At 38.3% G+C, this 26,255-nt stretch overlaps 1 long non-coding RNA gene across 1 annotated transcript in view; it reads right to left on the bottom strand.

Annotated features, from left to right (window-relative positions):
* Positions 1-26,255, bottom strand: part of LOC140628655 (uncharacterized) — a 100,542-nt gene that overhangs the window by 36,627 nt on the left and 37,660 nt on the right. The window contains exon 2 of the long non-coding RNA XR_012026679.1: positions 9,476-9,642. This is a non-coding gene — a long non-coding RNA (uncharacterized lncRNA). The remainder of the gene's footprint in view (positions 1-9,475; positions 9,643-26,255) is intronic.

Here is a 26,255-nt window from a genome sequence, read left to right as displayed (position 1 = left end):
TTAAAAATATGTTCTTCAGTCATTACTGCATTAATTCCAAATTACGCCTGAAATGCACTTTAGATTTTCCTGATGGATGCAACATTTTCGTAAGAATGTTTATCCTTCTTTCAGAGACTAGCACACAACTATCAACACAGTTTCTTAACACAGAATTATCCTTCACAAAGTAACTATCATGTTAAAAGTGCTGACTCATCATTTTGGTAATGCTTCTCTATATGTTCTGTGCTTTGTTTTTAGCTCACATTCTGCATGCGATAATTCCACCATTTTAATGATCTCATTCACACACTGCCCAAACAAAGCCGTTAATGGTCATCAATATCACCCAAGATTATTTGGGTACCTTAGGATTTTCTCATTACTGGACTACTTGTTCTTTTATTTTAGAAGAACTACACAGCCTCTTTCCTCATGTGAGCCTTTTCTCTTCATTTTTTGGACCATGGCACTCATTCTGAAACTGAAAATTCCCAAATTTTACCAGATGATTGGGATCCGAAGGTGTTTCTATAGATTTTAAGCAGTAAAATATATACACATTATTTATTTATTTGCAATGGAAACCCCTTGTAATACTTTTATTTTTTCCCTTTTAAAATATAGGTTCACATTCTCCAAAGAAAGATACAAGTAAATTAATAAGCACAAGTATCTGCCAATACCATTTTTTTTTACCAACACCACGTAATACTGAGCTAGCATTTCCCTCCTGCAAAATTAAAACTGTTCCTTATTTTCCCACATTACCTTATCGCCTTTATATGCATTTGGTGTAGATCTAAATAATTTGATGTCTATAGGCCAACAATTACAAATTGCTAATACATCATTTATGACCCTAAGTGTCCTGTCATTTTTGTCCTTTCTGCAAGCTTATGTAAATCTCTCTATATGCACAGTTTCATGTACTTTAAACTATGTCTACAATAGGTTGAATATTTATGTCTTCCCCAAATTCATGTATTTGGAGGTGGGGCCTATGGGAAGTACTTAGTTCACAAAGGTGGAGCCCACATGAATGGGACTGAATCCTCATAAGAGGCTGAAGAACTAGCTGGTCATCTTTCTGCCATGTTAATATATCAAGAAGTTGGTAGTCTAGAACCTGGAAGATGAGGGCTCTCCCCAGAACCCAGCCAGGTGGGTTCCATGATCTCACAATTCTAGCCTTCAGAGCTGTGAGAAATAAAATTCTTTTGTTGATAAGCTAGCAGGTTTATGGTATTCTGTTACAGGAGCCTAACCTGTCTAAACCAAGACAATGTCCAAAGCTATTGCTTTATAACAATCTTTTAAAAAATTCTTGGTTATTTTAGCTTCTCTGATCTTTCCAAAGAAACAGTTTTTGTCCCATTGATGTTATTTACCATTTCTTTAATTTCAATTTCATTGATTTCTGCTCTTATATCCTTCTGTTTGCTCTGGATTTAATTTACTTTTTCTTTTTATAGTTTAAGGTGGAAGCTGATATTAATCAGATTGAGTCCTTTTTCCTAATACAAGCATTTAATGACATAAACTTCGCACTTGGCACTGCTTTAGATTTTCATTCAGTTCAAACCATTTTCTAATTTCTTTCAATTTTTCTTTTGAAACATAGGTTAGTAAAAATGCATTATTTAATTCCAAATATCTTGGAATCCTGCTGACATAAAAAGAAAACTAAATAAATGTTGAGGCCTTAAATGCCAGAGTGAGGAGTTTGTACCTAATGTATTGAGCAATGGGGAGCAACTGATGATTTTTGAGAAGTATAGTGATCAGAGGTATGTTTGATTAAAAAAAAAAACAATTCTGAAGGATACAATGGATTGGAGGCAGGAAGTAGGTAGGTAGCACGTAACTCCTTCTACTCAACTATGCCATATCATGCACTTACAACTATTAAATTTCTGTTTCTGAAAGACAATATCTCTAAGTAGTTAGGTCACTTTGAATTTAAATCCCAATTTAAATGTACTAGCAAATTCACTAGTTAGTGTCATCTGCAAACCTAATTAGCACACACTTGAACTATCTACACAAATAACTGGCTAACCGTTATTACAGCTAAGCCAGTTAAATTGCTCAAATTGGGCTAAAATCATTGTTAGTGGAATAGATATTTACATTTAATATATGCATCTCAAACTATACATAATTGCAATTTAGGTACTCAGAACCTACAACATAATTGTCATGAGATCGAATTAGTGTGAAATCAGAATCTTATAAATCTCTGCCTAATTATTCTGAATCATATACCTAGAAGTCTGGTTGCTATATAATTTCACAAGTTTTCATCCTGTTTTAAATCAAAACACTTATCTCAACAAATTTATTGGAACTTACAAATACCACGGAAGTGGAACAATCATCAGCCAACATGCATGACTTAAAAAGTAACCAAAACTAAGTTGGGCTGGGTTAATAAAATAACATTACATTCTATTCAGCAAAGATTCTGCAGTTTTAAAGGCTTCTGATATTTTTTCAATAGAGCAAAAGATGACAATGTCCATATTATAGAGGCAGGAAGTTGGAATGTTCTCTGGAATGTCTATATGAGGAAATAGGAATAATTACTTGCCATGAATGGGAGATGGGCAGAGCATCTGAAGCCAGGCCCTGCACTTAAAAAAATCTAGTAAGGCTTTCACTTTCCTTTACTTGGCTCTTCACAGACAGTAAGCATAAGAGAGACTCTTGAATCATGAATTGGATATACAACACTCATCCTGAAGTCACATAGCAGCTTTCAAAGAATACTCCACAATTTTGTCAAGGACACCCTTTTTGCCATTCCCATCAATGTCGCTTCCATTCAGAGTGTGACCCTTAATGTTTTGGGGTTACAGATCCCTTTCAGAATCTGATGGAAGTAGGGGAGATGAAAACTTTTGCCAAGAAAATTCTCTAGTTTGTGCACAAAACTCATAATTTTGTCTATAATTTCAAAGGGTTGATAGATTCCTCCCTGTTACAGGTTGACTTGTGTTCCCCAAAAGACATGTTGGGGTCCTAACCACAGTACATATGAATGTGACCTTATTTGGAAATAGGGTCTTTATAGATTAATCCAAACATTAGGGGTGGGCCATAACCCAATACAATTGGAGTCCTTACAGAAAGAGGGAAAACAATGTGAAGAGACAGACACACAAGGAGGATGCTATATGAAGATGAAGACAGATTGGAGTGACGCTCCCATAACCCAAGGAACACCAAAGATCGAAGCTGTCACCAAAAGCTAGAATATAGGCATGGAACATACTCCCCCTCAGAACACTCAAAAGGAACCAACAATGCTGACATCTTGATTTCAGTCTTCAGGCCCCCAGAACTGTGAAACAATTGATTTCTGTTACTTTGTGCTACGTGATTTGTTTCAGCAGCCCTAGCAAACCAATACACCAACTTTCAAGTCCCATCCATTATTATAAATATTTTTAGCAACCTATGAAACCTAGGATCATTCCATTTTCAGGTATTTGTTCAACAGCCAGACGTAAGATACCTTGAGGAGAGTATAAAGGAAAATTTGCTGCAACTTCTATGAGTAAGACTCCAAAATATTAAACCTTTTAGGAAGCACCGCGCAGTTTAATGAACCACTAAAGAGTGTGCTTTGAAAACAGGATAGGCTGGTAGCAGAAACTTCATTGCAGTGTTCAGATTCTCCATATGACTAACATTTGCTTACTCATTGATTAATGTGTTTACCTGTCTTCTCCATGAGCATAGAGTTGAATATCAAATTTGCAGCTGACTCACTTTTGAATGGATCTTCAAACACTCTTTTTCCACCGCTAAGTAAAAAACTTCTTTTTAGGGAAATAAAATGTAGGCAACAGGCAAATATACTTGTACCTACCAAACTGTTAGTGTGAGTTCCTTTTCGGGTTGTTAGCTGGGATTTATATCAGTTTCCCATGCCCACAGATCTTTGAAGTATGGAAAATATATGAGTTTAAAGATGTGTGGGTACAGAAATGCAAAATCAAATAATATTAGCCAGTACATCATATTGTTTTGAGGTCAAAAAAGGTGTTAAAAATTCATGAGGGCAGCCCAGGTGGCTCAGCGTTTTAGCATCTCCTTCAACCCAGGACCTGATCCTGGAGACCTGGGATCGAGTCCCACGTTGGGCTCCCTGCATGGAACCTACTTCTCCCTCTGCCTGTGTCTCTGCCTCTCCCTCTCTCTGTGTGTGTCTTTCATGAACAAATAAATAAGTAAAATCTTTTTTAAAAAAATTCATGAAAAAAGACAGGTCTCAATGTTAAAAAGATAAAGAAAAATTGTTTCCATTAAGTTTATTTTAGTTTCTTAATCTCTAGGGGAAAATACACTGTCCTATCAACTTTGAGTTTGGGGCTCTGTTTTAAGAAGAGTTTTCATCTGGGGCACCTGGGTGGCTCAGTCAGTTAAGTGTCTGGCTTTGGCTCGGGTCATGATCCTGGGGTCTTGGGATGGAGCTCTGCTTCCGGCTCCCTGCTCAGGGGAGCCTGCTTCTCCCTCTCCCTACCCCCTGCTCGTGCTCTCTCTCACCATCTCTCTCTAGTAAATAACTAAAATCTTTTTTTAAAAAAGAATTTTCTTCTAATTTTCTTTTGTAGAGTGGTGAAAATATTCTTCATGTTGGGTAGAAAGAGAAAGAGAAAACATAAATATTAATAATAAAAGAATTATTTATTCATCAAATATTTGCAAAGTGTCTACTATATATGCGGCACCCTGCTGGACAATGGCAAGGCAGAGACAAATGGTCCCTGCTCTAAAGGAATTTCACTGATAGGAAAAGACACAAAACCCAACAATTATAGTATGTGATGACAGCAGTCATCTAATTCATTCAGTATTTGTGGGAGAGACTGTGGAGGATGGGTGCCCTACAAGAGATAATAATTCAGTTGGATCTTAAAATTGGCAAGTGCATTCCAGGGAGATGTGATTAGCAGGAACTAAAGCAAAGATAAGACACAGTGTGTTACATGAGATATACTTATACTAAAAAAAGTATTCGTTGTTTATTTGAAATTCAAATTTAGCTGGGTGTCCTCTATTTATATTTTCTATGTCTGGCAGCTCTTTATGTAGAGAATCAAACATATTTCAGGGTTGTTGGAATGTCAAGTGCACTTCAGGGACTATGAGAGACAGGGCTGGAAAGGTGCAGATGTTAGATCATGAAAAAGTATGTTTACCAAGTCAGGGATCTTAGTTTTGTGAGCAATGGTGATCATTGAAGACTTTTTATTTTATTTTATTTTTTAAAGGTTTATTTATTTATTTATTTGAGAGAGAGAGCAAGAGCATAAGCAGGGGGCAGGATCAGAGGGAGAGGGAGAAGCAGACTGCCCACTGAGCAGGGAGCTAGTTGGATGCGGGGCTCAATCCCAGGACCTGGTGCCCCCAGAAAAGTTTTTAGCATAAGAGTAATAGTCTCTTTCAGATGAGTGGTTCTGAAAATACATGGAATATGCATTCAAGTCCATAAGAGTAGAGACAGGGAAATTACTATAGACTAATGTTAGGTTAGTCCAGGAGAAATGATGTTAGCTTAAACCAGTGCAATAGTTGGGAGAAATGGAGATAAGATCATAGAATAAACTAGCAGGAGTAAAATCCAGAAGTCTAAGTGGTTGACTACATGGGGCGATGAGAGAGAGTGAGTCAGGGCTGACTCCAAATGTCCTATCCTAGTGACTAGAAAAATGACATGGGAAATGTAGGAGAAGGGATAAGATTTTTAGGGAAGAGGACAAATTATATTTTGGGCATGTTAAGCTGGTAATGCTACTGGACCAGCCAAATAAAAATGACTGAAAAGTATCAGGGGAGCAGTCTATGTTGATAGTAGAGATTTGAGAATCATCAGGATAGAATTAAAACTATAAAAGCCAGAGAACCAATTAAGAGCACTCATTCTTGCAGTTGATAGAATTAGAAATCTTGAAAGAAAATTGCCACTCAATGTAGTTTTAATCTCAGCTCAACAATATACCATAAAAAGATCCAATACAGCGAATACACAATTATGGCAGGACCCTGTACTTATTGCAAACCATGTGGTGGAGTTGTTTATCTTATTTGTGGAATTATCTCATATTTAATATACCTGAGTATAATGAGAGAGATTGCAGCTAGGAATAGGCCAACTTGTAGAAAAAGCTAACAATATTTTTGTAGAATGTATATATTATCCTCATCACAAGGTGCAATCAAGATGACTTCTCTGGGCCAATATAGGCACTTATAAAATTGAATTTCTCGTTTTTAATAGAGTTTAAAATTTCTACACTGAAACATGAGTTGTAGTCTTACGTAGCAAAGGAGCTTATTCAATCACATGTGAGTAAAATGCGAGTGTGAGGTTCATATGAAAAGCACTTTAACCTGGAGAAAGACATTGTGTGTTCAATAAAACGGAGTCTTTCACCACCTATCAAGGTGCTAACGTATGTATATCAATAATAAGCTTATAGGTGAATTACTGAGAACCTGATGTGCCAATTTCCATAGAAATTTTATGAGCTAAGTAAATGGTCACTTTCATTTCATCATTGAAGAAAGTGAAACTCAGAAGTTGCTCAATATTTACAGAAACACAATCATTTCCAAAGTCTACACTTAAGAATTTCATATATATATAAATATATCTACACATACATATATGTAAAATACATATACCCCTAGTTATTTTCTTATCATGGTCAAAGTAACCATTTCTAATATCACTGGTTGATTCACAGTTCACATTATAAAATGTTCTTCAAAGGGAATGGTGTAACATGGATCCCTCCCTCTCTGAATAGCAATGAAATTAAATACCCAACATATTGTTTTGCCATATGTCAATTTACCTTCCTAGGTTTGAGCCATAGCATCTCAGTGTTGAAAACAATTTGGGTTTATCAAGTCCAACTTCCTCTTCTGTGTAGGAATCCCTCTTTGACATCCTTGACACAGAAATTTTTAGTCCCTACTCAAATATTCACAGTGACTAGGAGGACAAAAGGTCACCAATCTCATTGTTGGGCAGCTGTGGTAGGTCCTAAATTTGCTTCTGAAGATTTACAGGGGGCAGCCCGGGTGGTGCAGCGGTTTAGTGCCACCTGCAGCCCAAGGTGGATCCTGGAGACCGGGATAGAGTCCCGCATCGGGCTCCCTACATGGACCCTGCTTCTCCCTGTCTCTGTCTCTCTCTCTCTCTCTGTGTCTCTCATGAATAAATAAAAAAAAATAAAATCTTTTTAAAAAATAAAGATTTACAGGTCCACCCATGTTGTTTTATTTTTTAAAGCAAAAAATGGTATTTATTGGCTCATATAACTGAAAAGTCCATAGGGATATACTAGCTTCAGGCAAGGTTGGATCCAGGGGCACAAACATTGTCATCAGGACTCAAGTCTCTCCATCATTTGGCTCTGATTTCCTCTGCACTTGCTTCATTTTCTGGCTCACTTGATATGGTGGGCCCTGTTGGTTAGAGCTTTTATACTACAAAGCCAAGCAACCTCAGTAAAGATAGCTTCTGAGCTTCTCCTCCACAGTTCAGTAAAACTCTTACAGCTGAGTATCACTGGACCAATTTGAATCAAACAACCATTCCAGAACCAATCACTATGGTGAAGGAGATGGGATATGCTGATTGATCAGGTCTGAATTACATGTCCACCCAAGAAGCTTAAAGTTAGGCCAGACTGTCTGAACCCATGTTGTTTTAAATAGAAGATTTTATTCTTTCTTTTTTTTAAAAGATTTTATTTATTTATTCATGAGAGACAGAGAAAGAGAGAGAGAGAAAGAGAGAGAGAGAGAGAGAGAGAGAGAGAGGGAGAGAAAGGCAGAGACACAGGAAGAGGGAGAAGCAGGCTCCACTCAGGGAGCCTGACGTGGGACTCAATCCCGGGTCTCCAGGATCACGCACTGGGCTGAAGGTGGCACTGACCTGCTGAGCCACCCGGGCTGCCCGATTTTATTCTTTCTATGGCTGAATAATATTCCAGTGGGGTGTGTGTGTGTGTGTGTGTGTGTGTGTGTGTGTGTACACCATATTTTTTCATTCATTCACCCAAAGGACACTTAGGTCATTTCTGTTTTCCATAGTGGCTGCACAAATTTACATTCTGACCTACAGTGCACAAAAGTTCCCTGTACTTCACATCCTCACTAGCACTTGTTATGTCATCTTTTTTATTCTAGCCACTCTAACAGGAGTGAGGTTATAGCTCATTGGGGTTTTAGTTTGTACTTCTCTCGTGAGTAGTGATGTTAAGCATCTTTTCAGGTACTTGTTGGTCATCTGTATGTCTTCTTTGGAAAAATGTCTACTCAGATCATTTTTTATTTTTTTATTTTTTATTTTATTTTTTTTCTCAGATCATTTTTTAAAAGTATTTTTTCTTCTGACTCCTCCACAGTATTTTATAGCTTTGTTTGACTCTACTTTGTGCTTCATTTTTATTTTAGGGAACTAGGAGTACTTTAAACATTACTTTTTAAAGCTTTGTGACTTCAGAGAATACCGTAAGGATAAAATAAATCACTTTCCTAATAATGTTTGTTTTTTGCTAATGCATCAAGAAGAATGCTTTACTATTAATAGTGGGGATGGAGGGCAAGGATACATTATGAAGATCTGTACTGGTTTTGATCTTAATATTATTTATATTTTCAATTAATCTGAGCATAAGGGCTGCCTGGGTGGCTCAATGGTTGAGCATGTGCCTTCCGTTCAGGGCATGGTCCTGGAGTTCCGGGATTGAGTCCCACATCAGGTTCCCCTCAAGGAGCCTGCTTCTTCTTCTGCCTGTGTCTCTAACTCTCTCTCTCTCTGTGTCTCTCATGAATACGTAAATAAAAATCCTTTAAAAATATATAATATATTAATCTGATTATGAAGTGAACCTAACTTTCGCATGGCTCAGGTCGTGATCCTGGGGGCCTGGGATGGAGTCCTGCCTCAGACTCCCTGTGGGAAGTCTAGTCTACTTCTCCCTCTGCCTATGTCTCTGCCTCTCTCTGTGTATCTCTCATAAATAAATAAATAAATAAATAAATAAATAAATAAATAAATAAAATCTTTTTAAAAATCTACAGGTAAAAGTAAATCAATCCATGTTTGTAGATAGTATCTTTTACATGGAAAATCCTAAAGAATACACAGACACACACACAAAATATTAAAGCTATTAAAAGAAATTCAGCAAAAGTGCAAAATAGGAGATCAACATACAAAATTCAGTTGTCATTCTATATACCAGCAATGACCAATTTGAAAAGTAAATTGAGAAAATTCCATTTATAATACCGTCCAAAAGAATAAAATACTTATATGTAAATTTAACCAAGGAGGTAAAAGTTCATGCACTGAAACCTATAAAATATTGCTGAAAGAAATGAAAGAGGACCTAAATAAATGTAAATAAATTCCATGTTTATGGATTGGAAGACATAATATTGCTAAGACAATATTCAGGGGTACCTGGGTGGCTCAGTCAGTTGGGCATCCAGCTGTTGATTTTAGCTCCAGTCGTGATCTCGGGGTCCTGAGATTGGGCCCCATGTTGGGCTCCACGCTCAGCTCAGAGTCTCCTTGGGATTCTGTCTCTCTCCCTCTGCCTTCCTTCGGCTCATGTTCTCTATCTCTCTCTAAAATAAATAGATAAAATCTTTTTTAAAAAAGATAGTATTTGGGAAGCCTGGGTGGCTCAGCAGTTGAGCATCTGCCTTAGGCTCAGAGAGTGATCCTGGAGTTCCAGGATCAAGTCCCACGTTGGGCTTCCTGCATGGAGCCTGCTTCTCCCTCTGCCTATGTCTCTGCCTCTCTCACAGTCTCTGCCTCAAATAAATAAATAAATAAATAAATAAAATCTTTTTTTAAAAAAGATAATATTCAAACACTACCAAAATCAATCTACAGATTTAATGTGACCCCACTGAAATTCAACATCCTTTTTTGCAGATATGAAAAAGCTGATACAAAAATTGATCCAATATTGCCAGGAGCCCCAAATAGTCAATATAATCTTGGAAAAAAAACAAAGTTGAAATTTACACTTTCCAATTTTAAACTTACTACAAATCAACCATGATCAAAACAGTGTAGCATCGCATATGGATAGATACATGGACCAATGGAATAGAAATAAATAATAAATAAATAAAATAGTCCAGAAACAAATCCAAGCATCTACAGCCAACTAACTTTCAACAAGAGTGCCAAGACAAATCAATGGGGTTAAGAATAGCCTCTTCAGGGGTGCTTAGGTGGCTCAGTCGGTTAAGCATCTGCCTTCAGCTTGGGTCCTGGGATCAAGTCCTACATTGGGCTCCCTGCTCAGTGGGGAGTCCGCTTCTCCCTCTCCCTCTACTTCTTCCTCAGCTTGTGCTATCTCTCTCTCTCTCTTTCAAATAAATAATTTTTTTAAAAAAGAATAGTCTCTTCAACTAATGGTGTTTAGACAATTGTATATTCATATGCAAAAACATAAATTCGGACCTCTATCTCATACCACATACAAAAATTAACACAAAATGGATCAATATTCTAAATGAAAGAGCTAAAAGTATAATTCTTAGAAGAAAACATAAGTGTAAAACTTCACAACCCTAGATTCATCAAAAACACAAGCAACAAAAGAAAAAATAGGTAAATTGGACTTCATCAAAATTTAAAAATGTGTGTGCAAAGGATGTTACCATGACAGGGAAAAGAGAACCTACAGGATAGGAGAAATTCTATGAAAACTACATATCTGAATAGGATCTCACGTCCAAAACATAGAAAAACTCATACAACTCAACAACAAAAACAAAAAGCCCCAAACAACCCAATTAAAAAATGGATAAAGGAAAAATAAATAAATAAAAAAAATGGATAAAGGACTTGAATGGCCATTTATCCTAAAAGATATCCAAATGACAAGCACTTGAAAAGATGCTCAACATCATTAGTCATTAGGGAAATGCAAATAAAACCCACAAGGACATATCACATCACACCCACTGGGATGTCTATAATAAAAAAAATAATACTAAATAACAAGTGTTGGCAAGGGCAGTGAAATGTTGGTGGGAATGCAAAATGGTGCAGTTACTGTGGAAAACATTTTGGTGGTTCCTCAAGTTAAACACAGAATTACCATGACCCAGCAATTCCACTTCTGAGAACAAATAAACCCAAGAGATTTGAAAACATTCAAACAAAAACACGTACACAAACGTTCTTAGCAGCACTATTCACAATAACTGGAATGTGGAAACATCAGAAATGCCCATCATTGGGTGAGGGGATAAACAAATGAAGCATATCCACACAATAGGATATTACTAAGCCATAAAAAAGAATGAAGTATTGATACATGCTACAATGTGGATAAACCTTGAAAATATGCTGAGTGAAAGAAACCGGACGCAAAAGATCATATATGTTGCATAATTCCATGTATATGAAATATGCAGACTTGGTAAATCTATAGAGACAAAAAGCAAACTGGTTTTGCCAGGGGCTGGGAGGGGGTTTAGTGGGAAGTGACCACTTAACTCGTACACAGTTTCCTTGTGAGGTGATGAAAATGATTTGAACTTGACACAGGTGGTGGTTGAACAACATTATGGATGCCCTAAATGCCACTGAAATGTACACTTAAAATGGTTAATTTTATGTTATGTAAATTTCACCTCAATACAAAAAATGAAAGCTATCTAATGCAATCATACAGCACGTAACCTTTTGAGATGAGTTGTTTTCATTCAGCGTAATTCCCTTGAGATCCATCCAAGCCATCTGCCTTCTGTGTCTTCAGAGAAACTGATGAAATGGCCAAAGCCAAGCACAAAGCCAGCTAGCATTCTCTACCCAAATTAACATTGCTCCATTCATACTGTGTACATTTCCTCCAGGTGTGATGCCAGTTACCTATTCTATCACCTAGTCCATGTTTCTCTTTCTTGTTTCTAAGGCTATGGTGAAATTCTTAGCTGAATTTAATGAGCATCTGTATCAGTTACTATTGCTGCTGTAACGAACTGCCACAAACCTAACAGCTCAAAACAACATGAATTTATCTCACAATTCTGAAGGTCAGAAGACTGAAGTCAGCTTGACTTGGTTAAAATCAAAGCATTAGCAGGGCCGCATTTCCTTTGGAGACTCCAGGTGAGAATATGTCTCCCTGCCCTTTTCAGGTTTTGGAGAATGCCGACATTCCTTGCCTCCTAGCTCTTTCAATAATCTCCAAAGCATCAGTCCAACTCTGCCTCTGTTATCACAACCCCTCTGTCTCTGACTCTAATTCTGCTTCCTGTTATAAGACTGATTACACTGGGCCCACCTGGGTATTTCATGTTATCTCCCCATCTCAGTTCCTTAATTTAATTACACCTGCAAAGTCCTTTTTGTCGTGTAAATTAACATATTCACAGATACCAAGGTTCTGAATGCAAACATATTTGATGGGCCATTATTCAGCCTAATACAGTATTTTTTGCTGAATTCCAGACATATTGGTTCAACAGTATTCCCCTGATTTACCAGGCTAGTTAGCCTTTCAAGGATCATCAGCAGAACCCATTAATTTAACTGCAATGCACTGAATGAATTGAGTAGAAAGTACCACAATAAACTGGACATGCCAATTATCCTGCACTACCGTCTGAACACACACAAAATGACTTCTCTAGAGTTATAACTTTTATTAAAGTACAAGCCTTGCTTACTGCCATTCACACTCTGCCTGTTTAGGAGCAGTGCTTGGGATATTTTTCAGACTTGATATGCATTGGTTAATGATTCTTTCTGCATCTTTTCACCAAGATATTATTTTGATGGCATGTATTATTGACTTGCATTTTCCCACCATCACAAATATGGGTCCCTGGGTGGTTCAGTCAGCTAAGTGTCCAACTCTTGATTTTGGTTCAAGTCATGATCTCTGTCTGGGTTGTGAGATCAAGCCCCACGTTGAGTTCCACGCTGGGCATGGTATCTGCTTAAGATTCTCTTTCTCCCTCTGCTCCTCTACCCCCTCCCTCTCTCTCTCAAAAAATAAAATAAAATAAAATCACAAATAATTTGCACTGGTAAATAGAACAAACTGATAACTGGTGCTTAAATAACTGATGCTCATTTGAGCTATGCTATGACCAGTACTTTCAGAGCAAGATAACAGACAATATAATCTCACAAAAGCTAAACAATTCTTCTAAATATACATAAAATAGAAAAGATTATATATATAATTTTATATGTAATTTACATATTATTACATATATAACTCCCCACGTTAAAATGTGAAAGCATATACACATGGCAGCATTTTTTTCCTAATCTCTACCATCCTAGGTCTTCAAAAGGAATTTTCTCACTAGTGAACTAGAGTTGATCCTCAATATATAAAAGTAAGTCACTTTTTCAGGAGTTCAGATTCAAAGTGCCATTACTACATATGACTATTATTAGTTGTAGATGTAAAAAATATAGAAAATCTGACCAGAACTTCTGGACCAGTTGACAGGGATGAGAGTTCTGGGACATTTACTCCCTTGGCCTGAGATTCCAAACACACTTCTGTGTATTCACTGAATATGTTGACTTAATAGGACCAAAGACACTACCTCAGGAAGGCCCCTTTGGAACATGCCCAGAAGACAGGCTTTTGAGCTTTGTTTGGACACTTCCCAAGACCACTTTGGTCTTTCTAAGATACCTCTACCCCCTCCTTCTCTCCCTACACTCCCATCTCAAGCTAACTACTTTGCTGCTCATGCTCTTTGCTTGTGCTTACCTCTGCATCTGGTTAGGCCATTTTGATATGAGGGAATTACTGAGAATCTCTCATTAAGCTTTGGTTTTCTTCTGTGTCACTAAGTCCAAAGGACAGAAATCTCTTTTTAGTGACCTTGGCCTCTGCTGTGTTTCCATGGTACCTTTACTGCACTCTGTAGTGACCAACGATCTGCATGGCCTTACCATTTCACCATATGTCAAGGCATAGAATTTATTAACTTTTTAATGAAATGGTATATATTGATATTTCATTGTTTCTGTGTTTTTCTTTGTTTCCATTCGTCTCTCTAAGCTGTGAGCTGAGAGTTTGAGAGCCAGACTTTGAAATGAGTCAGCTGTTTAGAGCCCAGACACTGAAAGAGGTTTCCGTAGCAACAGGAGATGTGTGGGAAAGCCTTATGCACACTATAGCTTAGGAAGCAGGATTTACTGGCTGAAGAGCAAAGCTTCCCCTCCATCATGGGGTTATTTTCTTAGTACAGGGATATTTGGTTTGGACTATTTTAGCTAACATTCAAACACGATAAAATTTCTTCTCAAGGTAAACTTGGCATTTTGTGGAAATAAATTAAATACTGATATGAAACACATACTGTTTCAAAAATAACCATAAAATCAATAAAGCCCTATTAAATAAAGTAGCTAAGCTTTAGTCAAAGGTAAAGAGCAAAAGTATCCTATTGTTCTCATCACAAACACATTTATGGCTAAGCGAGTTCAATCTGGCAAATGTCTTGCCTGAATCCTTATCTATAGAGTGGTCCTTCAATATTCTGAAAATATCTGACATCCAGCAGGTTTCCTAGAACAGATTTCATCTTTCAGACGAACAACCCTTATGTGATCCATGGCCAGCTGACTTGATCAGTTAAAAATTGTACAAAGCAAGTCGAAGCTTATGGAGGGCTTCAATATTCCACTCAACCCTGGGTAGTTGCATTGTGATGCAGCCACTGGGCAGAAAAGTGAAAGAACCAGTGTATTTCCACATGCACTACTGGAGAAGCACTCCCAAGGGCACTCCAGGAATCGCATCTTTATGTAATATGGAGGCTGCATATTGCCTGGAGTTTTGAAAACCAGCAACAAAAGGACTTGTTACTTAATAAATATTGCAATTGGATCAGGAGGGTAGTGTAAACAAATTATGCAATACAGAAAAATTTTCCAAAGACTCTATCTCAACTGACGGCTAAGCATGGTCATTTGCTAGTCCAGGGTTCTCCTCCCAAAATCTTTGGGGCTATGGTGATAACCTGGTTTATGAAAACCCATTCTTTCCTCTTTATTTCTGTTGACACCCTCTACACTCTTCTGTTCTCTATTCTTGTCACCATTCTGCTGAAAGTAAGCTGTGTGTCCCCTACGGAATCATCTTGTTCATTTCTCAAATGACCTCATTTCTTAGCGAAAAAGTGCCTCAGATTTGTGGTCATGATAATTAAAATATTGAATGGTCTTTTAAAAGTGGCTATCACTAGAAGCTGTGTGGGAGTGCTTACAAACTAGCAGCAATGTTTTGTAACTTCAAGATATCCCACGATTCTAGGCTTGGCTCCATATTTATAGAAAGTCAGAACAAGAATTTCTTTAGTGATCAAATAGTCCACCCTCCTATTTTATGGGTGGTAAAGGCTTTACTTTACTTTCCTGTTCATAAAAGGAGGTTTGGAGATTATTTAATTTAAAATATGTTTCTCAGTTCTCTGCTTACATATACTTTAATGTCAAATTACATTTAGCTAACATGTCTGTTTTTCTTTAAAAGATCTTATGTATCTGTAAGGTATTTAATGGAATTTGAGATAAAACAATCTTCTACATCTAGGTTTTGTAACTTTTCTTATGCAACTAAAATGGTTTTCCCTCTCTGTTGATGAAAGAGGAAGGTGTTGAAAATGTCTAATATTGTCCAGACTATTATGTGATGTTCACAATCACTAAGTTTATAAGTGGCATGCTGACTCTTACTGCTGCATTAATATAATGACATTTAAGTCATAGCTATAGTCTCAGCAGGCTACCTCATTGTATTTGTTGCCTTTTTATTAGGAAAGCTCTTAATAGAATGTCTGCAAAACAACTTCTCAAATATGTGTGCCAATTTTACTATTGTGCTGCCTTCAATCTTGGAACTACTGAGATAATAAAATTAACCCAAATCACAATGACCAGTCTGTGGAGTAATAAATATGTGTGAGTAAATACATGACACATAATTTGTGCTTAGTAAATGTTTGTTGAATGAATGAATGAATGAATGAACATCCCTGGTAGTTTTTACCAGTTTCTCTCATGGACTTCTCATCCTCCATCCCATCCTCCCATGTTTAGGAGTAGTAACCAATGTATCATTCTATGGCTTCGCATGTCATTTATGCTTCCAGTTTGATGTTTTCACTTCAGTCCCAGTGCTAATAGCTCTGCCTGGATACTAGACATTTTCTTGGATTCTGAGCTCTTTTCACCCAAACAAATTATAGCCATTTAAGTGAACTTCCTTTTCCACCACTACTTTCTCCAATCAAATTCTGTTTCATTCCAAATAACTTTGTCCATGTTAATATTATTTGTATTCTCTTAAACTATTCAGGCTCAAAAATTTGAAACATTTTTGGTAATTTCTACTGATGTAGCTCTCATTCCAATTAGTCACAGATTCTATCTATCCATTTTCTTTAAAAAAGACCATTTTCATTCATATTATTTCCCTCCTCTATGTCCATTTTCAAATAGCTGTCCCTCATCCTTGGATTACTGCCACAGCTTCCTAGTCAATCCCCCAGGTTCCAAGTTCTCCCTCACCCCAAGTTATCTTCCACAGAAAATCTCAAGTAACAATGCCTTATGCTTGCAACACCATGTGAACCGGGAGAGGCTGAGATATGTTTTCATAATATATAGCCCCCAAATCACAGACTTAAGACACAAACATTTCTCACTCACAAGAAGTCAGTTGAGGGTCATGAGGGAGATGGGGTTTTCTTTCCTCCATTTGATGACTCAGAGGTTGATGCTCCTTCTCTTTTACAATAACACCATCTCAACATATCGTCCCCATGGTTACTAAAGAAGAGGAACAGAGAGCTTGGAGATGGCACACGAACTCTTAATGCTTTGACTTAGCAGTGACACGTGTCACACCTCCTCACAGCTCATTAGCCAGAGTATTCACATGATCCCAACAGAACTCAAAAGACCCTGGGATCTGTAGGGGAGCATATGGAAAGTGCAAGAGCACTAGAGTCTCCCACAAGCACTTTTATGTTATCCAAGCGATTTTATGTCAAGTTCTCACTTGATTCCCACAGCTATCGTGGGAGGTGTCTGGGCCAGGTAGCAGCTCCCTTGTAAAGATGTAGCAGCCAAGGCCCAGAGGGCAAAAGTGACTTTTCTAAGATTACAAATTTAACGAGCAACAGAAGTGGAATCATAAACAAGGATGCCTCTCTTCAGTCCTGATTTCTTTGTGCTTTAAAATATCCCTCCTGAAAAGGAAAAGACTCAAGGGCCAAGAGCAAGCCAAGAAGATGAAGATGGTCAAGTCCATACTCAGCCACTTTCAGTTGCTTATAGATATTGTGATGATACCTAATCTGACTCTGAATGAGCTTTAGACCCATCACCCATTGTCAACAGGACCTTGTTAATGGTCCTGAAACTCAACCCAATTCCAACTGACCCAATTATCTCCTTCAACATACCCCAAACGCCTACTGTTCCTATGTTCCTAGCTCTTTAAATGGCACCACCATCCAAACAATGACTGAAGCCAGATATTTGGGAGTCATCTTTCTTCCTCTCTATCAATTATCTACCATGATCAATCAATCACCAAATCCTGACCTTTCTGGTATTCTAGTACTGGAATACTCCTACCTTTCCTCTTCTACTTCATTTTTCATACATCAAAGAGAGTGATCTTTCTAAAATACCGGTATGATCTTGTCACTACCATGCATAAAAGTAATCAAATATCTGTTATTACTAGGGACTTTGAATATACAAAGATGAAAAACCTGTGATTCTTATTTTTAAAGACCTTCAAATCTACATAAGGGTGGTGTTATGGACCAATAATGCTTATGTCCCCTCAAAATTCTTCTGTTGAGAGCAACTGGGTGGCTCAGGCTGTGATCCTGGGGTCCTGGGATCGAGTCCTGCATCAGGCTCCCTGCCTGTGTCTCTGCCTCTCTCTGTGTGTTTCTCATGAATAAATAAATAAAATCTTTTTTAAAAAAATTCTTCTGTTGAAACCTTAATCCCAATGTGATGGTATTAGAAGGTGGGGCCTTTCGGAGGCAATTAGGTCATGAGCATGGAGCCCTCATTAACAGGATTACTGCCCTTAAAAGGAGAGGCCAGAGAGCTAGCCAGCTCTTTCCACTGTGAAACAATACAGCAAGAAGTCAGCAGTCTACAACCTGAAAGATAGTCCTTATCAGAAACTAACTCCTGATGTCATATCCTGATGTCTAACTTGCGATCTCCAGTACTATGAGAAATACATTTCTGTTGTGTTTATAATCTACCCAGTCTATGGACCTTGTTTATAGAAGCGTAAATGGACTAAGTCAGGCAAAGATGGAAGGATAATATAGTCTATAATAAGTTAAGGTTTTTGGACACAATTAATAGAGACTAACTCTGGCTAATTTAAGGGAAATGTTTCTTGAAAGAACACTGGAGGGGTGCCTGGGTGGCTCAGTCAGTTAAGCAGCTGCCTTCAGTTCAGGTCATGATCCTGGGGTCTTGGGATTGAGCCCCACATTGGGCTCCTTGCTCAGCAAGGAGTCTGCTTCTCCTTCTCCCTCCTTCTGCCCTTCCACCTTCCACTCATTCTCTCAAATAAATAAATAAAATCTTAAAAAAAAAGAGCAAACATTGGCTAGTTCACAGGACCAACAGGGAGTCTGGCAAAGTAGGTCGAGAAACAGTCAAGCACCAAAGGTAACCAGGAAGCAAGAAATACAGCCAATGTCACCCCCCAGGAATAGCTGGTGCTAGTACCACTGCCGCTGGCCACTTGACTCTACCACCTCAATTAATAATCTCCAAAGTTTCCTGTTTCCTTGCATCAGTTCCTCTGAATTCAAAGTCCCAGGAGGAAGCATAGCCTAGGCTTTGTTGGAAGTTTAGGTTACATCTCCATGACTAGGCACCAGGGAGGAAGAGGTAGAAGTACCCGGCCACTTCAAAATCCATGATGGAGATGGAACACTAATTGCTCCCAAGACTCACACAGTGGCCAATTCTCTCAGAACTAAATGATTGTTGAGATATTGGGTGGCAAAAAATGACAATTGTACATAACTATAATGAAGTTTACAATCCCTATCTAAAAAACTTAGAAACAGATTATTTCATAATTCATAAATTTTCAGACTTAGAACAGTAATAAGATCCATATATTACATATTAAGTAGCACACTGAGTGGGATTTGGGGCAGTAGCCCATTAGCAAACACATCTATATTTCTAAACTGAAATAATCAACTATTAACACGAAGGTGAGATAAATAAAGATTAGAAAGAGTCTCGCATTACTTCAAGTATGATTTTACTACCAAATAAATTCAGGTCAGTTTGATTCTTTAGTGAATTATGATACGTTTTCTATTTTCATAGCTTTGGGGATTGGAGAATTGCAAGAAAGAAATGGTTGGCCTGTGTTAGCACCATAAGAACTCTTTAAAGTTTCTGGAGAAAGGAGAATATGATTATTCTGAAGGGATCAACCATAATTTACTAAAAAAGGTAACATTTAAACCTAGTTCAACATAAAGGATGAATAGGATGGGAATGGACTTGAATGTGAAAAAAGGCCATGTACATTAGAAAGCACAGCATGAGGAAAATCAAGGGAACACGGAAAGAATAGTTTAGATCAAGTTTTAGGGTTTGTTAAGAGGAAGAGCGGGATATAACCTGGAAAGGCAGAACAAATAACAGAGCCAGATTAAGGGATTAATTTTATTCTCCAGCCAATGGAGACCCATTAAAGCTTTCAGAGTAGAGAATGATTAGATCAGAGCTATGCTTTTGAAAGTTTAATCTGGCTGTATTGTGTCAGTTTCACATAATCTATATAGGTAAGTTTTATCTGATGTCACAGGAGGTGTTTAATTTATACAATTGAAATCCATTTTCTCTTGTCCTTGTCTCAGTAAAGATAAACAGCTGCTTAGCATCACCAGGTCAATATTCCTATACTTGCAGAACATTCCTACTCAATTGCCTACTAGGAAGTATTGAAGAATTGTCAGACTTGTGAGAAACCAGGTTACTGGTATAAGATAAACCACAAACACACAACATAATGCAGAATACTGGGCTTAAGTGTTAATATTTCACTGCTTCTCAGGTTGTTGCTTGTTTCATTTAACGATCTGGTATCAGTATGCCAGATACTGATCAGAATCATCAGTCACTTGCAGTTATTCCCTGTGAGAGAAGTAGTTAAAGAGAAGATCAGCTCCAACAAACATTTATTAAGCATTCGGTGGGAGCCGGACATTATCCTAGACAATTTCTGTAGATGATACTCAAGTCAGACAGGAGCTATTTCTTGGCCATGCATCGGGAAACCAATCTGTCTCCCTTCTCCCCTCCACCCCACATGCCACCCTCCCTTCTTGGATACAAAACAGAACTTCCATCTCTGGCACCACTTTGGCCTTCATTTCAGTCTCTCTAGTCTTGGCTACCACAGAGGTCAGAGTGACTATGTATCAAAGACCATTGGCTGCCCCAGCTGATTAGCAGCCAAAACCACAAAAGAAATGCATTCGCAGCATTTTTTATGATATTGGCCATTACTTCCCACTAAGTGTGAACTATAAAAGCCACTTCACTGCCTCCACCCTCACTACTGCTGTTGGCTCGATAGCTCTGTCCTCCCTACAAGCTGTTACCTGCAGACTCTGCCATGACATATATTGGCCCAGTTATGGTTGAGATTAAACTGCAGAATGTTTTTGTTCTGTGGGCTAGAATATTCCCAGGAATTACGGGACTCAGTTGTTGAAAAACAGTTTATTTTTCAAGCATTTCACCAATATCATTAGAATACTGTAGAGTCCATCCCTTCAAATCCCCTAGTTCCTCCCACCACCAATTCATTCTCCAAAATCACTCCTTTTTAGCTTGCAAAAACAGTTTTGTCTTAGCATTCTTAAATTTTCCAGGCTGTAGTTAAAAAGAGATCTTTTTTAAAGATCTTCATATTTATCCGGCTACTGTAAATGGAAAGATACCATGACTCAAAGCAACAATTCTCAACTTGATTCTCCCATGGTACATGGAATGGAAAGCATGAATATGCTTACCCTGCTCATCTGAGAAAGCCCTAGGGCACTAGTCATAATTGCAATTCTTTTCATTCAAGAAAACAATTCAGAATATAAGAGACTGAGAGTGACCACATATTCTCCTGGTTTACCTCCCAGCCCACTCAGAGTCCTTTGGTTGGCCCCTCCTCCACAACTTGACTTGAAAATGATGGAGCACTTTGGGACTCAGTCATGGGGGCATCTCTTCTCATTCTACACTTTTTTTTAGAGACTTCCTTGGAAGGCATCCAAAGATCCATTTTGTATGTATATGTTGATTACTCCAAAAATGTATACTTCCAAGGCAAATCTCTCCTCTGACCAAAGAAACACAGCTCTTCCTTTGTCTATTTGATATTCGATTTTTTCAAAAGCATTTTATTTTTTAAAAAATATTTTATTTACATTCAATTTGCCAACATATAGTATAATGTTCAGTGCTCATCCCATCAAGTGCCCTCCTTAGTGCCCATCACTGAGTTACCTCATCCCCCCACCCACCTCCCCTTTTGCAACCCTTTCTTTGTTTCCCAGAGTTAGGAGTCAAATGCATTTTAAATGCAATTTTTCCTTATAACCTTCTTCCCCCAGCCAGGTCCTCTTCCAAGATGCCATGCATCAGTGAATAGTTCCACTTTCCATTGTGTTTGGAAAGTCAGAAACCTAAGAGTCAGCTATAACATCTCCTCCCTCAACACCTGCTAGCTAATCCATCCTCAAGTCCTGGAAGTATCCTCAGGTAAGGATTTCTCAAATCTATCCATATTTCTCCCTTTCCACAGCTTTTCCCTTAGTCTAAGCCATGATCCTATTGCACCTGGACTACTATAATTTACTTTCTACACGGTAGACATAGAGTATGATGTTAACAGGGCCCAGAGGTGTTATTCAAATCAGCAGTTGTCAAGCACTGGAGAGGAGTAAAATAAGGTGATCAAGAGTTAAATCAGTTACTGGAATCGTAGAAGAGGAGATGCTCATCTTTAAGCAGACTATTGTGAAAGACACACAGCCCTCTACAGAACAGTCTAAGGTCGTAGTTGATAGTAAAATATTAATAGAGAATCTAGGACGTAAGATTCAGGAGCTGAGAGGCCTGGATTCCTTTTCTGGAGAGAAGTTAGCTTGCACCCATGACTCTTATGACCACCCTGAACTTGCCTTTGAGAATACAACTTGCCCATCTTAAAAACAATACTCAGAACTTGCATTTGTCTTCAACAACTGTCTGCTCTAGTTCTTGGATTTATTCGACTTACATCTGCTAAATTCAATTCTCTAGCAGAAGGAAAAGGATCAACAGAGATGTGGATGAAGACAGGGATAAAGGGAGCAGAGGTTCAGTACTAGAAAAGAAAGAGACACATAAGATGATCTAAAACAGTGAGAACATGGTTCACCCATAGCTACCTCTTCCTCTTACAGAATCACAGAATCAGTCTCATCATACATTTCTAATTAGACATGAGCCTATAATAGTGGAAGTGTTCCTCATCTCTTAGCACTCTCACCTCTCTTGTTTCCCTCCAGCCACACTGTCTCTCTGTTATTCCTGGAATATATTAGGCTTTCCCCAGGCTTAGAGAGATACTTGCTTTTGCCTCTGCCTGGGCCAGTCTTCTTTACTTCCTTTATGTCTCTGCTCACACAATATTTTTTAGAAATTTCCCTAATTGTCCTCACCGGCACTTCCTATCCCGCTTTATTATCGATATACCCAGTGAGGGGGTTAGCCTCAGAAGAGTAAGCTCTTGTCTTAATCTCTCTCTCTCCTCACTCACCCCAGGGTATCCTACAGCATTTTTGAAAATTGAGGTGTTACTGACACATAACATTCGTTCCAGGTGTAAGACATAATGATTTCATATCTGTATACATTGTGAAATAATCACAAGAAGTTGGGATGCCTGTGTGGCTCAGTGGTTGAGCGTCTGCCTTTGGCTCAGGGCGTGATCCTGGGATCCGGGATCAGTCCCACATCAGGCTGCCTGCATGGAGCCCGCTTCTCCCTCTGTCTGTGTCTCTGCCTCTCTCTCTGTGCCTCTCATGAATAAATAAATAAAATCTTTTTTTAAAAAATCGCAAGAAGTCTAGTTAGCATGTCACCACACAGTTACACAATTTTATCTTGTGATGAGAACTTTTAAGATCTACTCTCTTAGCAGCTTTCAAACACACAATACAGCATTATTAACTATAATGAGTCGCCATGCTGTACATGACATCCCTGCATTTATTTCTTTTATAGCTGGAAGTCTGTATTTCTAACTCCTTTCACCCATTTTGCCCCCTCCTTACCCCCCTACCCCTAGCAACCACCAATCTGTTCTCTGTACCTAATAGTGGCTTTTTGTTTTGTGGGGTTTTTTTAAAGCTTCCACACGTAAGTTAGATGATGCAGCATTTGTCTTTCTCATTACAGAATTTTAGAATGTCAGACTTTTAGTAGGTACTCAACAAATATTTTTACATGAAAAAAAAAGGAATACATTATCTCTTGTCACCTAATGACGAAATACCCTAGTGAAAACTCTTCCTATTAATTACTAGCAAAGTCTAACAAAGAAAGTCCTACATATTTAAGCAGCCTCAATCCGGTTGGATAGGATCCAAGCATTATGACAATCTCTGCCAACACCCACACAAAACCCCCTTTGCCCTATCCATCTGCTAAATGTTTCTCTTCATGTATTTGCCTTGTGGCTTTGTTTTTAGTCCCATCTAAACTTTTTCTTGTCCAAAGGAAGAAGCATAATCTCAGTGTCTGGTACATATTTAGCCTTTTCCTGTTCAAGACTTGGTGTTCTTTCTTATCCTAGGCGTTCTGAACCACAGCCTCCTCTCCACAGTGGTTATCCTCCGTCTGGGCCACCTGCCCCTGGCTCACCACATTCCTGATCTGACACATGTTCAGCTCCTGTCCCGAGTGAGCTAAATACCTGCCTCATCCTGGGAATGTGCGGACAGGCTGAGCTGTGTGTGGGCAGGTACAGCTGTAGAAGCGAGTTTTCGAGCTGCTTTTAGAAGCTGTTTGAGAAGCCATGCTGATGACAGAAAGCAGCAAAAGATTGTATTCATGCCCATTAAACTCTAGAAAAAAAAATACTAAGCACTGAGCTTTACAGAATTTAAAAATAGAAATGTATACATATTTATACAGAACCAAAATAAAGCACTAATTATTCTACTGAGATTATATTGAGCCTTTTGGTGTGTGTGAAGGTTTTGCATGGAGCATTTTATAAACGTAGCTAAATCAGCCCAGCAGAGAATAAGAGCAAATGCAACTCTCATGCTCTGAAAGGTCCATGAAGTGTAGACTGAAGTCCTATTCAGAGCCCCACCTCTTCTCTAGGGGGATTTTCCCAACACGTGGTATTGATTGAGGACACAAGAAATAAAAATATCTCCTAGCTTTACATTTTAGGTATACTTGGAACATTTCCCTGACCAATCTCAGAGGACAACACAGTTAAAAGAATTAAAATGGGAATGAAGGGGGCGCCTGGGTGGCTCAGTTGGTAAAAAGCCAGCTTTCAGCTCAGGTAGTGATCCCGAGGTCCCAGGATCAAGCCCCGCATCAGGCTCCTTGCTCATCATAGAGCCTGCTTCTCCCTTTCCCTCTTCCCCTCCTCCTGCTTGTGCTCTCTCACTCTCTCTCAAATAAATAAATAAATAAATAATCAATCTTTTAAAAATAAAATAAGCTGAGTAATATCCCATTGTATACATAAACTACATCTTTATCCATTCATCTTTCGATGGACACCGAGGTTCCTTCCACAGTTTGGCTATTGTGGACATTGCTGCTATAAACATTGGGGTGCAGGTGTCCCGGCGTTTCATTGCATCTGTATCTTTGGGGTAAATCCCCAACAGTGCAGTTGCTGGGTTATAAGGCAGGTCTATTTTTAACTCTTTGAGGAACCTCCACACAGTTTTCCAGAGTGGCTGCACCAGTTCACATTCCCACCAACAGTGTAAGAGGGTTCCCTTTTCTCCCCATCCTCTCCAACATTTGTGGTTTCCTGCCTTGTTAATTTTCCCCATTCTCACTGGTGTGAGGTGGTATCTCATTTTGGAATATTACTCAGCCATTAGAAATGACAAATACAAAATAAATAAATAAATAAATAAATAAATAAATAAATAAATAGGAAAAAAAGAAAAAAAAAAGAAACGACAAATACCCACCATTTACTTCAACGTGGATGGAACTGGAGGGTATTATGCTGAGTGAAGTAAGTCAATCGGAGAAGGACAAACATTATATGTTCTCATTCATTTGGGGAATATAAATAATAGTGAAAGGGAATATAAGGGAATGGAGAAGAAATGTGTGGGAACTATCAGAAAGGGAGACAGAACATAAAGACTCCTAACTCTGGGAAATGAACTAGGGGTGGTGGAAGGGGAGGAGGGTGGGGGGTGGGGGTGACTGGGTGACGGGCACTGAGGGGGGCACTTGACGGGATGAGCACTGGGTGTTATTCTGTATGTTGGTAAATTGAACACCAATAAAAAATAAATTTATTAAAAAATAAAAAAATAAATATTTTAAATGAAAAAATAAAATGAAATAAAATAAAATAAAATAGGAACTAGGGTATAATGACCATTCTGTAAAAAAAAAAAAAAAAAAAGAAAATGGTGTTCAACTTTAAGTAAGTTATCTACCCTCTCTGAATCTCAGTCTCTCCACCTAGACAATGTGATTTTGTAACAGTGATACCTAATAGCTTAACATTGATTTAATACCCCTCTTTGGGACTGTGGAAATGTATGGCGGCATTTTTGACATTTAGAAGGCAGGTGCCAGTGATATGGAAAGTCCTACAATGTGCATGATAGTCCTGCACAATCAAGAATTGTCTCCCTTAAAATGCCAATAGTGTCCCTTAGGGGAAACACTGGACTGGATGATTTTAAGATCCTTCCCAGCTCTGACATCCTGTGATCCCGTGATCCTGCCTCTCTTAGAGTCACTATGTTAACATGTAAACTACAAACCCCTAGAATCAATAAAATCACGACCCTGAGATCACAACCTGAGTGGAAATCAAGAATCCAACACTTAAGCGACAGAGCCACACAGGTGTCCCTAAGTGGACTGTTGAAAAGTTAAAGAAGTATACTGTAATCTC

Source organism: Canis lupus, chromosome X, assembly GCF_048164855.1.
Source record: "Canis lupus baileyi chromosome X, mCanLup2.hap1, whole genome shotgun sequence".
In the NCBI taxonomy this organism is placed as follows: Eukaryota; Metazoa; Chordata; class Mammalia; order Carnivora; family Canidae; genus Canis; species Canis lupus.
Note: the sequence above shows the minus strand (reverse complement) of the source record. Positions and strands in the feature narration are given on the sequence as shown.